We start from the raw sequence: 10713 nt of genomic DNA, 5'->3' as shown, positions 1-10713 counted from the left end.
GAAATTGTAACCATTCTAAAAAATATCACAGTTCATTCTTAAAAAGAATATGAACCTGTGAAAGCAAAAAGATCTGTACATACAAGGTTTGAAAACTCAAACCCTGAATTATTTTAAGATCATTGTCTGTTATTAATGATTATGGTCTAGTCAAGTCTGGTAAACCAATCTTGTCTCAAAAATTGAGAAGTTCAACAAAGTGATCAAAGAGATTAAATAATAAGTATGAACAGTGTAAAGAGATCCAAGAACAATAAGAACGACTGACTGAATGATTCTTGGCATTGATGAGAAAGGTGAATGTTTTCACTCATACGTACATAGTATGAAGGTTACAACTCTTTAAATAAACAAGGAGTGACAATAAGAAAAATCTCATAAAGTGCATGGACTAAAATACATATGAAGATCAACAGACTGACACAACCGCTTTTGTTGATCATGTCCTCTGTATTATACTATTAAATAATAACTAAAGACCAAAATAGTACTAGGAACATTTAATGCACATTATAGACTCAGAATAACAAGTAACAATAGATGCACCCCAGACATAACTTCACTTCGGAGTTAGCTTCATTTTAGAACACTTTTCACTTCGGAAGACTCTCACTTCATAATAATTCCTGTCTCAAACATGCTTTATCTCGGATTGCTAATGGATCACTTTTCTTGTATCAACAATCTCCCCCTTAGTGACCTTAGCAATCATTTGACTTATGACTTAGCTTCATCAAACACAAACAAATAAGTACTTTGAAGCCAGCTCTAGACTTCGATGTACCATTTGAGATGCTCAATGAATTTCTATTTGATGTGTTCGGAAAAATCACTCTTGGCGGCATTTAAAATGAACTTTTGAAGAATCTTGGAAGGAATGTGATTTTTGTCAAGCACTCTGAAAAATTGCTTTTGATTGGTCTTCTTCTTGAGGTAGACATAACTAAGTTCTACTTATTCGATTGGTCCTTCAACTAAGATCCAAGCTTCAGGAAGTTCGGTAACGATCTTAGATAAGAGATTTTCTATTCCAAAGAGAAGATCAAACTCATCATCTGATCGACATAATTCAATGATGTAGTCCTTCAAGAAGCAGATAGTTGAGTTGTAGGCTCCGATGATTGAATAATTTGTTTGACGATCACGTAGATGAGCAGCTATGACAAGGATGTCATTTGGGTTTATTGAAGGAAATTCTACATCTATGATTATGATGATAGATTCTTTGCTTTGAGAAATGTAGCATCTGTATAGGAGACAGTCGAGATCAAACTTGCTTTGGACTTTCTACGGTGACCAACTATCTTGGTGATTCTTTTCTAAGACCACACTTCCTTATGAGGTAGTGCATTGGTAGAGTAAAAAATTATCATTCTCTCACGCTCAATCGGATGATTTTTTTAGAATCATCATATGGATGTAGAGGTACGAACTTTATATAGTGGCGTCCATGTGTAGAGATTGGTATGTCCAGTTGATCAACATATTGAGTTGGAAGATCAAAATACATGGAGGGCACACAATTTATATCATGAATAATTCTTTCTCGGAAGAGAGGAGAAATGCCCAACATCGGATTTGGGTTATCTTTGAGAGCTTGAATCCGAATGCTTTCTTCCAATATTTGTTGTAATTAATCCTTGGACTAGCTCTCAGTCTTTTTAACCGACTTCACTAGGCTGTCCGAACAAGTATCTATCTATTTGCCTTTGTCTTTGAATTTGTTACCTGGGGAAGAAATAGAGGAGATGATTTCTTGACCAAAATCAATGATGAATATGTTGGATGGAGGAGGAATCAGAGGCTCTTCAGGGATCTAATCAGGTATCCGGGTGGGAGAACCTTCATCAATGTGAATAATCCTTGGAGTTGAAATTGCAGGAAGCATTGACTAAGTGGCTCCGAAGGCATCAATCGTCAACTTGTTTTTTACCTTAGCCAGGTCTCGGCTTTGTTGAAAAGTTTCTTGTAAGGATGATGACCAAGAAACTGAGGACCATTTGATCTATTATGCTTCTGAAAGGACTTTGATAGGAGGTTCCCTGATATTTTGTAGTCCCAAAATCACATTTTCCACCAAGTCTTCATCATCATCATCATCATCATCATCATCATCATCATCATCTACTTCAAGAGTTTCAAATTCCATGATTTCTTCATCGTTTGATTCATCTCGGAGCACACAATCTGAGATCATTTTCCATTGCACTTTTTTGTTCTCATTCTCCCTCTCTTGCATAGGAAAGCCCAGCCTCCGATGCAAGCACTTGATCGGACTTTAGTTAACTCAACCATTTAAAAACTTTTTGAAAACTCACGTTGATTTGCTTAGAAAGCGAATCATATGCGTTAGCAGTAGGAGATTGGGCTTTGAGATGATCGAAGGTTTCATCAAGGATGTGAAGCATTTCATCAAACTTGTAGTTCGGAATATCCAGGTGATGTTGAGTGGAATGAATAACCTTGATGAGCACTTCTAGCATAACCATGTTCATCGCATCTTTGTGACGAATTTCTTTCTCAAACCTTTGAATTTTTTTTCATGTTGGACATGAGTTTGCTTGATCAGAGTGTTGGTGGCAGAAAGCATGTTATCATGAACTTTAACAATTGTGGTGACAGTTAAGATGTGATAATCCATGTTTTACATGTAGCATGCTACGACATCTTCAAGAGTATGACTAAGACGAAGCAAGATACGCTAATTCTACTGGTTGGCTCTGTCAAGTTCCGAGGGAGCAACAACTTGGATCTAGGAAAGAGACTTGATGATGAGTTCGAGATTGGAATCAAGACCTGTGACTTTCTGATAGAGTTTTGTGTCAAGGTCTGTGTCTAGGTTATTTCTTTATTGCCCTTAGCCTATATTCCATTTCCAAAGTTATCCTTTCCTTACTCAAGGGCAAGTAAGGTCTAAGATTAAAAACGAAACAACTTTGGAAAGGATAAAAAACCTCCCCAAGCTTAGACCTTACTTGCCCTCGAGTAAGAAAAGGACAACTTTGGAAATGGTATAGAGGCTAAGGGCAATAAAGAAATAACCTAGACACACTAACAACTTAAAAACGAAAACCTAACTAACAAGAACTACAGAAGATAAAAATAACAAAGAATAAAATATTCATGCAAAAATAAAGAAAATGAATAATGAACTAAAATAATATGAAAAGGAGAAACGAACAACTAAAAATAAAAACATGTTTCACCTTATTTTTACTTTTTAAATTTTTTTTAATACGATCAAACTTTACATCGAAAAAGAGCTCCAAGCACTAACACCTAAGCAACCATCATGCTACCCTTCATGTATCACAGACTCCCAAAGTGAGGAAGACCACGAAACGGTGTAACCCAATAGTCTAACCCTAGTTTTATCTGAACTTTATACCTTAACTAGCTTTATGAGCGAAAACAACACAGTCCGGATCTCATGTCCTTAAGACTAGATGGTCAAGAATCATAATCGATGCATCCTTAAGAACCCGACATGACCAAATCAGCTTTTGCCAAAGCAACAAGAGCCAACCCCGTAGGAGCCCGAACTCTATGCTTTCACTTTTTCGAGAGCCACAAGTATCAGATCACACAGTTCTTTATTCGCCAAATATGACTTTGAAACAGCTTCTAATTTGATTGAACTTGGATTTGTAACTTTGTTTTGAGCTTGAATTCTCAATCTTTTTTTTTTTTTGAAATTTCTTCAATTGAGTGCTTGAAATTCTTGCTTTGGGTACTGGATATAACGTTGTACCCTTTCTTCTTTCTTTGACTGTGTGGATTTGATACTTAAGCTCTCTGTTACCGCGAGGGTAACCCGTGTCAACAAATAGGGTCATGTTTTGTGGGTCCAGAGTTATCAATAAAGATTCTTTTTAAACACTCAGAAGCAAATCATCCTAAAGCTATTATTACCGCCCACAAAACCTTTCAGTAAGCCATTTTTTATTATCTAAGGTTGGGGTCTCCAATCACTATGTTTTTAGATCCCCTAATTATGACAGTTGATTCTACACTTCCAATAACAATCAGGTCGCTTCTGATTTTTTTTCATTTTTAATTCTCAATATCCCACTTCATGGAGCTATCGTATGTATAGAGTGTCATCATCTCATATTTTTTTTATATAAAAAACTAGTAAGAAAAATGACAAATAAAATAAAAAAACATTAATGAAAAATATGTTTGGATTTTTTTAACTTTTTTAATGTTTTGTTCTTTTAAATTTTTTTTACAAACGGATAACAAATCCCCTCCCCAAGCTTAAAATTAAGCATTGTCCTCAATGCTTATTGAGGAGTGGAAAATGACTACTTGGGTGAGGATGTAAAGCAACGGAAGAACTCCTCGCGGAAGTCGGTGAAATACTCACGATAACCTAAGACCTCGCCACGAAACCCAGAAAGTTGGGTACTATAAAGTTGGTAATCTAGGTGGAGACCAGTAATACTCTGCTGAAGGGAAGCAATATCCTGGCGGATGTCAAGATAGTGCTGGTAAGTGAAGGGGGAGTTGGGGTCAGGGTGTGGTGGCTGGGTGGGCTGGGGCTCCTCCTGAAAGTCAGCCTGCATGGGATTAGGCTAGCTATAGGAGAGTAGGATGGCGTTGTAAGGTCCTGGGAAAGGATCTTACCAGTGATCAACAACAAACACAATCGAATAAAAGAGAATAAGAGTAGAAGAGAAAATAAATCAAGTTTGCACACGTTCTATTACTGAAAAAAGTCTGGTATAACTTGATATACGACTGTGAACTACTAGGCATCAGCAACCAAAACACGACTGACTAACCCTCTATATATATGGAACCACGACCGGAAACAGTTTACGGCCGTAAGGTGTTTACGGCGTAAACTCATTACAGACTCGTAAACAAACAGTAAACCTACCAAAATACTCTATCAACCCAAAACCATTATTACAATGAAAATCCTAGACCAAACCACTAATTGGGCCCTTCAATCTCCCCCTTGGTTTGGTGCTAGCTTGAAGTTAACCTTTATTGACTACCATAACATCTGCTTTCCCCAACGCCCCATTCCACATACACTTATTAGAGACGAATGCATCCATTATTGAGCTTGATTACAGCAGCTGATGTAATCTCATCGAAAACCCAACACTCCATTGAGCCTAAAGATCCATCTTGATAGTTCTGAAGCACAGGGAACTGTTTAACCCATTTAGTTGCAGGCCACATCACAACTTGCAGAGGTTTGTCAGTCTTAGGATCAATAATATCAGGATGCTCCAACATAATGGACTCAGCACTCTTCATGGCAGGAAATCCCTTTTTAACCTGATCCTCAAGGAAGTGCTTGAACTGGGTCGCCTGTATATTGTCTGTGAGATTCGAAAAAGGAGCTCGTGACAATTCTTTCAAATCTATCCTAGTCCATGAGTTGAAATCATGACTATCTTTGTAAAGCTCATAATTGCCACTTTTTCTTAGCACAATCCACATCTTAATAGGATCATGAAATCCCCAAGAAACAATTCCAGATCTATCACCGAATGTATCTCTATACCGAACAACCTCAAGATCAGTAACAGTAATTGTTGGTTCATCCCAAGAAGCATTCTAGTTAGAGTTTCTTTTAAAAAACAGCTGACCCCTCTTAGCAGCTTCTTCCTGTGCATCACGTATTATTGCTGAAACATGAGGAGCTTGGGAAGGCTCCTCCTCAATGCGATTAACAACCCTTGATGTCTGAACAGTTGGCATGGTAACCGGAAAGGCTTGAGTATGTAGATTAATTTTATATTCATCAGCAGACGTTTGATATTTTTCACCAAGTTATTCTTCAAGCTTCTTATTTAGCTCAAAATAACTTGAAGTCAAAAGATTGAAATGGTCTTGAAGATCAGAAATATGTTTTGACTTTAGAGCTTTGTCTTTAAGCAGATCAGCTACTTGCACACCAAGCTTTGAATTGTCTGATCGAAGTTCAGAGACTTGAACATTGAGCTTTGTATTTTCCACTTGGAGATCTGAAACACGAATATCAAGCTCAATATTCTTCTGACTGAGCACTGAGATCTCCTTCTGCAACCTAGGGATAGTGAGATTTTCTTCTCCAGAACTACCGTCCCCAATAGAAATACCTTTACCACGAGGGGGAGGCATTGAAAATTGCTCTTCAGCCAAATGCATGGCTAATCTTGCGGAAACAACATCGTGATCAGGTCGAGAAGGAGAAAACCCTGATGGAAAAGAAGATCCACCAACTTCAAAAGTGGTGTCTGGTCCTACAGTAAAGAGCTTGGTTGTAGTAAGACCAGGAGTAGTGGTAGGTGGTACTGGAAGGCCACTAACAAGATTCGCAATTAGATCACTCTGCCTTGGATCCCTTCTTCTTCTCTTCAAGGGGGTTGACCAGTCTGCGTTGTTGTAAGATCACTCACAAATGGCTCTATAGTAGGAGGAACAGAAACAGGAGGAGGAAATCCAATAACCGTCTCCATTGGAGTGGAAGTAGTCGCCATTTGGTTTATGATAGGAGGTGTAGTTTCAAGAACTTCATCAGGCTTCCTTGTCTTGGTCGTTGGAGGAACGACTTCATCGACGTTGTTGAAGATCAAGTCAAGGTTCTCATTTATCCCAAGATTAGAACTACTTGTAATAGACACAACAATATAATCATTGTCAAATCTGTAAGATCAAGATCGTCAAAAAAGAATAATTTTTATCTCCTTCAGCTTCCATCTCATTTGCCACAGTCCTTTCTACATAATCACTTTGAACATGAGCAGGTATTAAATCATGTTCTTCCGCCACATTAGCTTCAGGAGTCGGAGTCTCTTCTTCTTCTCTATTCTCATCATCAGATACGGTAATAACATCGTCATTTGGAGATGATTTCTCTGAAGATGTAGGCTCAGAAGATGCCTTGTCAGATGATTCATAAGACTCTGAGGACTCATTTAGTTCAGTAAACTTTCCAAATTTCTCCAGAGGATACTTTCCTTGAAAGGTAATTTTTCCTTTACGGTTCTGCTTGATGAGCCCTACAGTGTGAGGACCCAGAGATTTCATATCCAGAGTATCGCCTTCCTTCACCATATCTGGAAACTGAGTATTGATAAACAATTGAATGAACCTAGGATACAATAAGAAAGTATCCCGGGTTGAGGCCCTGATGTTTACCATAAAATCATCCAACATAAATCTAGAAAAGTTGAACTTTACTCCAGCAGCAAGAGAAACGATCGCTCCAGTGTTCCTCAGAGAAATTTCATCAGCTGGCGTACGCTCTCTTGAGCCAACTGAAGGACGCTTCCTGTACTGTTGGAGAACGTTACTCGACGCAGAGATATGACCGAGAATTGCTTCAGGAATGGGTCCAATAAAAGAAAGCTTGGTTGGATCAGTGACGATGATTTTTGTCGTATGAAAGGTAGCAATGGATGAGAGCAAAGAGTCCACCATTATTGGAACACGAAGGCGGTCCATTGCCCAGTTGGTGATGAGAGCCCAGAAACGCCCACATGAGATCTCAGAATGCCTAGAAGAAGAGACCAAGCTTTGAACCAACTGCTGCCAGATAATAGACCCATAATCTAGGTCAATCCCATGGTACAGCCCATACAGCACCGTCATGAAGGACTTGCTTGCACCATCGGAGCTAGCACTTCGCTCAGAAAGTCCCTTGAACAACAACATAAAAAGGCCATTCCATTGAGGAGGAAGGCAGGACTTCTTGAACTTTGTAATGGTGGTTAGGGTTTCGGTATATCCCATCTGATAGAACATAGAAAACAATTGACCAGTTGTAATGGAGTCAGGGTTTACCAGAGATGGATCTTGCGAAAGACCAATTAGGGCACATAATCGATGCTTAGAGATGGAGGTCTTCTCATCATGGAGTTCAAAGTGAATTCATTCATTAATCTTGTCGTAGAAGGCGGTAGAGTAGACAAGAGACAAGCACGACATGGGAACAACTTCGACTTTAGTCAGCACGTCGACGAGCGGTGAGTATTTGAGACACTCAACCATATACAACATGTAGGGCTCATAGGTAAATGGGGTGAGATCGATGATCAGGTTCTGTTGGGGTTTGATGGTGAGAAGAGGTTGACGAACTGAAGTATCGTGAACTGATGACGAGTCTGCCATTGAAGTAGCTTGGAGAAGATGATGAACAGTTGCAGAAAATCGCCGGTGTTCTTTGAGAGAGTTTGGGAAGTGATAAAGGTTGAGAGAGTATCGTTCCAATTCCTTTTATACGTACAAGGAAGAGAGAGAAAAATCCGGCTAAAATCTTGGATTATCTCAAAAATAGCGCCTGACTTGATGGGTGAACAGTTGGCATGCGAAGATAACGCAGGAAAGAGAGGGGACGTTTCCTTTTTACACACCATTCCATAAAATGCACTTTTTCAAATCGCCAAACTGTTTGGATAGCCGCTGAGTCAGCTTCCACTTTATCACAATCGTTTCTTCATACGACGTTTGAATCTTTGTTGCCTTTAGCGCTTTATTGATCAATCTGAACAGAACTAGAATTTGGAAAATTGAAAATTTTCATGCATAGGGTGTAAAAGATAAAGAAATAAAGCAAAATTTTAGGGATAATCTGTGATGTCGTAAGCAGACATAAGACAATTGATTCTGGGCAAAAATCACTTCCTTCAAAGTCAAGAGTGACATTAAAGTGCTTGCTTGGTTTCTCATTGAATAACGATCAATAACTTGTTGAGAAGTATTGAAAGGCATCTTTTGAAGGTTAAAAAGGGTGGCTTTTGCTTCAATTCATAATTTCGATACTTGACATAAGACCGAAACTGAATAAAGTACTTGTGAGATCATTGTGATCTGTTGAACAAGTAGGTATGATAAACTTTATAGGGACGAGGGAAGTAAGGAAATATCAAAAAAAAAATTAAACTGGATCTTTGAGGGTTAGAGAAGCCTTTGTGAAAGGCAAGCTCATAAAGATCACTCAAAAGAAAAAAAAATATTTCATTAGGTAACAAGTAAGATCTTGAATATTTGAATTCACCGTCAATTCATTAGTGGTGTTGAACTTTGGGTTTCACTTAGTACATAGTGGCATGAAACTAAGATCATGAACACAGTTTTGGTATAACCATAAACCTCAGTGGTTAAAACTGAAAGTCTCAAGGGTTATATTGATCAAACGAATTATAATGGAGAAAGTTGATGGAGATGGTATAAGAAGCGAATGTACCTCTACTTTAAGGAAAAGAAGGACCAAACAGAAAACTCTAAACTCAATTTGAGTAGAGTAAGGTAGCTCAAGATTAGAGTGAATTTGATAGCCTGGATTGGGAAAACATGATTGGTATATATCATGTTATTAAGGCTTCACTCAAAATCTTTCGAGGCTTTAGTCAACATACAACAACATGCTTCTAGGGACTCCTAACTAAGAAAATAAATAAAAATATTTTTGTATTTTGTGAGAATTGACCAATTAAACAAAGAGAAAAATATTTTTGGATTTTATAAATAAAAAAAAAATTAAAAGGTGCACAGAGGAATACCGTCAAAATGCCTTGTAAAAAAAACGAACGAGTTCAGAAGGACCGAACCCGAAATAGACCGAACGTTCGGTTCATTTCGGTTCATGGTCGAACTTCACCCGAAATAGACCGAACGTTCGATTCATTTTGGTTCGCTCTATTTTGCTTGTTACCTTTATGGAAGCGAAGGCAATTTTGGTATAGATTCGGCTTGCATCATTCCTAGGCCTTGTAGAATCTTATTGAAGCTTGCTTCAGGTAAGGCCTTTGTGAATATGTCTACCAATTGATTAGTCGTTCTGACGAAGTGATTTTTTATGTTACCATCTTTCGACGTGATCCTTGATGAAGTGGTACCTCAGTGCAATATGCTTGGTCTTCGAATGTTGCACTGGGTTGTGACAAATCCTAATTGCGCTTTCAGAGTCACAATATAGTGGGATTTTCTTCATGTTTAGCCCGTAATCCCTGAGTTGACTTTGTATCCATACGACTTGAGATGTGCAGGATGCTGCAGCAATGTATTCAGCTTCTATAGTGGATAGCGAAACACAGGTTTGTTTCTTCGATTGACAACCGACTAATTTACCATCTAGAAATTGACATCCTCTAGTGGTGCTTTTACGATCTAATCCACAGCCACCTAAATCAACATCTGAAAATGCTTGAACGAAGAATCCTAAGTTGGTTGGATACCAAAGACCCAGAGAGGAGGTTCGCTTCAGATAGCGAAAGATGTTTTTCACGGCTTGAAGATGAGGTTTGCGTGGGTTAGCTTGAAATCGTGCACTGCAACAGACGGAGAACATGATATCAAGGCTACTTGCTGTAAGATACATCAGAGACCCAATCATTTGTCGATAAAGTGTCATATCAGCTGCTGGTTTCTCCAATGAGGGTGTAAGTTTAGTTCCAAAAGCCATAGGCACTTTCACTTTGGAGTCTCCCATCATCCCAAACTTGGTTAGCAAAGTCTTGGTATATGCTTCCTGATTAATAAAAATGCCTTTGGGTCCCTGTCTAATGTTCAATCCAAGAAAGAAGTTAATTGGACCCATTGAGCTCATCTCAAATTTAGTTTCCATCAACTTTCTGAATTCAGCTGTTAAGCTAGGATTCGTGGAGCCAAAGATGATGTCATAAACATAAATTTGGACTATCATAAGGTGGTTACCTTCTCGCTTACGAAAGAACATTGGTTCAACCGAACCTTGTTTGAATTTAGACA

This window comes from Lactuca serriola, chromosome 4, assembly GCF_051521515.1.
Source record: "Lactuca serriola cultivar US96UC23 chromosome 4, Lser_US96UC23_V15, whole genome shotgun sequence".
NCBI lineage: Eukaryota > Viridiplantae > Streptophyta > Magnoliopsida > Asterales > Asteraceae > Lactuca > Lactuca serriola.
Note: the sequence above shows the minus strand (reverse complement) of the source record.